The following is a 4925-nucleotide window of genomic DNA, read 5'->3' as shown; positions in this document are numbered from 1 at the left end:
GCTACAAAAATAGAGAAAGGGTTGAAAAACAAACAATCTTGAAAACAGATTTCAATCCAAGGCCTTATGTATGTATGTATCCTTCAGAGACAAAAGCAAGAGGCTTTAATTTTACCTCCAATGCTTTTCTGTTTGTAAATGTGGCAATTTTATTTTCCTCCCTATTGGGTGTATTTTCATAACAGTGATCAAAGCTATTAATGCAGGACTTCAGAATTATATTCTAATTACAACTTTTTGAATTATTATTTAATATTTATATGGTGATAGTGCCCAAAAGCTTCCATCACGATTGGCACCCCAGTGTGCTGAGTTCAAATGTAGAAAAGAGACAATTAATTCCCCGAGGGGCTAACAGCCTAAATGCAGAACCCCCTGGATGTTTTCTTAACTCATTCGTCTTGGCACAAACTGTAGAAAGTCTGGGTACATAAATTGAAATGGAGGTTATTTTCATTGACTAAATAGAGTCCTCAATGCTGCTCATTTTGCACTGGAGAATTACTCTGTGCTATTAAAAAATATGTAACAACAGTATACAATACAAGTTAAAATACCAGCAATACAAATGTTAAATGCACAGAAGTTAGAGAAAGAAGATGTATAGATTGTCTCTCAGTAGCCTATCCTCCTGGTTGTAGGCTTGTTCCTCTATAATGTACTTCTTGGCAGAGCCCACTTCAGGCATACAGGGCTTGATCCAAAGCCCACTGCAGTCAATTGGATGAGTCTCATTGATGTCAGTGATCTTTAGATCTGGCCCTCAATGTACTATAAAACAAATTAGTATGTCCATCATTTTCACAAGTGTCTTAATTTGGCATGACCCAACTCATTTTGATTTTTTCTTTATTATTTATTAAACTTTTCAGTCTTTTTTCTTATAACAGACCAAACAAATTCTGTATGTCGACATATAAAACAAGTACAAAAGTACTATACATCAAAAAAAGAGGAAAGGCCAAGACACAAACACAATGTATGGATTTCTGTGTATTTCTACAATATTCCCTGCCCATGGATATTTATGGTACGTATCAAAACAACAACAACAACATTAAGGAAATCAAATTCCAGAAGGAAAAGAATGGGAAGTAGGGGAAGAGACAGAGAGAAGGGACAGAGAGGAAAGTGTTTGGATTTAACTCCCACCTTTCATCCAGGCATCCTGTAGGTATCTTTAGTCAATCACTTTTGGAAATCTGTCCTAAATGGACTCAGATTTCCCAGGGCTTGCCATGTATTGTAAGTGACCTTCTCCTTCTCAGCCAGGTTAACCCGTCTGCTATACCAGCCTTCCTGCCTGGAGGAAAGTGGTGGGGGAAGGGTGGAAATTACATTTCCAGTATAGCAAAATTTGACATGTTGCAAAAAGTAAAGATCTATGTAGCCATTCTTGTTGGTATGGCTGCATAAGATTTGCTGGGTGCATGATGCAATAGGCAGGTATCTGCCTTAAGATCAAGTGAAACCTTCAGGATCATGTTAATTCTGGTTTTAGTACCATGCCAAAGTTTGAAACAATAGAAAATGATTAAAACGTATGCACAAGTGTGGCTTCTTTGCCCTTACACCTATAACATTGATCACTGGGGGCAGTTTTCATTTGGTAAAGGCTTTGGGGTGACCAATGCATCCTAACAATGTTTTTTTGTTGAATGAGGTCACTTCCTTAATCTCTCATATTGCTCTGTTCCACTAGGGGGATGAGAAATTTATTGCCAATTGGTTGTTCCATTTTTACAGATTATATCAGTATTAATTCTTTCCTGGGTCATCAGGCACTTGTAAGGTTCAGCTTCCACTCTGAGAAAACATGTTCTCAATGTTCTTTAACTAATATACAGACTGGAGAATTATTGTACATTTATGAGTATTATTAGCCAAAATAGAATTTATAAAGCAAATAAGATATTGCACACAGCAAAATAAGAGTGATTAGATTAGTGTTCACCAAATTTTAAAAAATCAACATGGAATATTATAAAGAGATAATAATTCAGATCAATTAATTCAAGGTTTTACCACAGTCTTGTTGAAAAGACCAGCGTCATCTTACTTCTATATTATTCTGGTGGTGATTTTTGTGCCAACATGAAACTATAGATTCCTTAAATATAAATTATTTATTTTGCATCAGGCTTATACGCCAGTGGATTTATGGGACTGCCCATGGCAGTGCAACCAAAATATTCTAAAAGTTAGAATTTGGAAATTTAGATAAGTTACTTAATTACTAATTTAATTCAAAATTACCTTGACCAGGTTATCCCTTCTCAACATCCAGTCAGAAAATCAGATATCTCCTTTATGAATTCTTGAAACATTGTTCCTAGAAAATATGAATATCTTTGTACAAAACATCTTATGCCATATACAGCTGTTTGGAAATTTTCCATCACATTTTTCCCTCAGATAATGCTAAGCTGTCAAAATCTAAAACTTCCATGGTACATGTCAATTTTGACTAAACTTTCAACAGTAACCTGGAAACCCTGCAAATTGCTTTAAATTGGCTTCTCAGAATAATTGAAGGAATCATTTTCTTCAGTATAAAAGAAATATCTTTTTGAATCCTTGTTATTGATTAATTAGACACATATTTCTTATTAACCACACTTCTTTTTTAAATATAGAGCACTGATGGAATTATTTTCAATGCTCATTGGTGAGTTTGACTTGGAAACAAATCTTCCTCAACCTAACGGGGTCTAATTACACAAGACACTTATTAATTATTTAGATAATTAAAATCAATCAATGTAGTTTCTTAAATGTTAATTGACACACTTACATCCTTTTGTTTACTCACCAGTACAATTATTATTTATAAGTAAGAGCTTGATCTACTATATTTCCATTGTGAATTTATAGCCCTAAGGCATATAATGTAAACAAAAAAAAAAAAGATGAGGACTTTACAATTTAGCAATAGAGCCCACAATCATGAAGACAGCAGGAAGATGCCTGGTGTCACGGTAAAAGACGTTAACCAGCAGGAGTTCATCTGAGCATTGACTGCCTTCCTCAGGAAGTCAGATAAAATGAAGATACCCAAGCGCGTGGATACAGTCAAACTAGCCAAGCACAAAGAGCTGGCCCTTTATGGTGAGAACTGGTTCTATACCAGAGTGGCTTCTACAGCCTGCCACGTCTACCTCTGCAGTGGTGCCAGCAAGAGTCCATGATCAAGATCTACGGAGGCTTTCAGCACGATGGTGTAATGACTAGCCACTTCAGTTGGGCCTCTGAGGCGTATCAAAATGGCGGAGAAGGATCAGGATGGCAGTCGCATACTCACCCCTCCGGCACAGAGAGATCTGGACAGAATTGCTGGCCAGGTGGCAGCTGCAAACAAGAAACATTAAAATGAATGTCAGATAATAAAAATATAACATTAAAAAACAAAGTTAGTGGTTAAACCTAGCTAGTTACATGTTGTAGTTACTCAACCTGCATCTCTTTTGTGCGAAATACTGAAACAGCATCTGCTGTTTTTCAATTTTAAGAGGCTTAGTCCTAAATTATGCCAAAGCTTCTGGGCTATGTTGGCTGTATATAAGATTATCCCTCTAATTTCCATGTTCTCTGTGTTGTGGACAGAATTGCCTTCAGCAGTATTGCAGTGAACCTGCTGGCTTATTCCTCAGCACTGCGTTCCCCGAGTTCAGCCTCCACACAGGGGAAGGCTCTATAATCTCTAGTGTATAAAAAGAAAGTACAACAAGAGGACAGCAGAGATCAGGCTGTATGAGAGAAAGAATAATGGACTAGAGACACCAGCCTGAGAACTGGCTGTTGCGGAAAGGCTGGGGAGCAAGCATCCTGAGAGCCAGGACAAGATGATAGAGCTGGACAGATACATGCCCTGTTGCTGGCAGGGCAATACAGGACAGCAACCTACAAAAGCAGAAGGATGGTGTAACAGGACCCCAACATCACTCTCATGTTATTACCCCTATACTGGACTGCCCTAGGGGCTGAGTTAGGGCCTACTGGATTATCATTGGTGGGAACCATTAAACTAGTCATGCCTCAGGTATTTGCACCTTTTGTGCCCATAAATGTGGGTAAAGGAATGCTCTGTTACTTTAATTGTATGAGTGTTTACAGGACACCACAGAGGGCAAGAGCCTGAAGAACAGAGTGCTTGGAGGGCGTATAGCACTTGGTTCTGAGTTTATGGTACAGCAAAAGCTAGTAGATGGGTAGGTGCACCGTAGCATTCAGAGACACCCTGAACTAGGGTCATTTACAGTATTTGTGTGTGTGTGTGTGTGTATTTGAATATTCCTTTGGGCTTGAAGTCTGTGACACTTAGGTTTTGTGAACCCTCTTTCCCCCAATAGCTGGAGAGGTTCTTTCTTGATCTAAATGTTTCTCAACAGATCTGGGTCCTCTCCATTTACAGCCATTTTCTGTCTGGAGGATGACTGAACAGCCATTCCATGTTTTCCACCTTAACTGTAAATTGAAAACAAGCACTTCTACAGCATGAGCAGATCTATTTAGTTGAAGAAAAGATTTTCATAGTTCACAACATCTGGAAATGTATTCTGAATTACCCTGTGTACAAATTCTAAACAATTACAGTTTCCACCTAGGGACTTGGATACTGATTGCAATGCTGTAGTTAAATCCTCTTTCGCTAAAAACAGCACACTAGTGCCCACTTTGGTGGCTTCTGCTTAAAAGACATCCTGTCAAAATCAATGGCCCTTAAAATTAAGCAATGTGATATGACAGGCAGTGTATTGAGCTGGATAGTAGCTAACTGGGCATCTTTTGAGGAACGCAACAAATCCCTTGTGGTTTCAACATGACAAAGAAGTGCTTGTCTCTAGCAGAATGCATGGAGTGTGATGAGTCAATCCTATCACCAACATAAAGCCAGGAATAAATGTGTCTCCAACATCTTTTAGTGA

At 38.2% G+C, this 4925-nt stretch overlaps 1 pseudogene; it reads left to right on the top strand.

Moving 5' to 3' along the window:
* The first annotated feature begins 2963 nt into the window (after positions 1 to 2963).
* LOC137152221 (small ribosomal subunit protein eS19 pseudogene) lies at positions 2964 to 3368 on the top strand (annotated as a pseudogene).
* Positions 3369 to 4925: the final 1557 nt, after the last annotated feature.

Source organism: Emydura macquarii, unplaced genomic scaffold (genome assembly GCF_026122565.2).
Source record: "Emydura macquarii macquarii isolate MOO-44397 ecotype Brisbane River unplaced genomic scaffold, CSIRO-AGI_Emac_v2 contig_1146, whole genome shotgun sequence".
Lineage (NCBI taxonomy): Eukaryota > Metazoa > Chordata > Testudines > Chelidae > Emydura > Emydura macquarii.
This window is presented reverse-complemented; position numbering and strand designations above follow the sequence as displayed.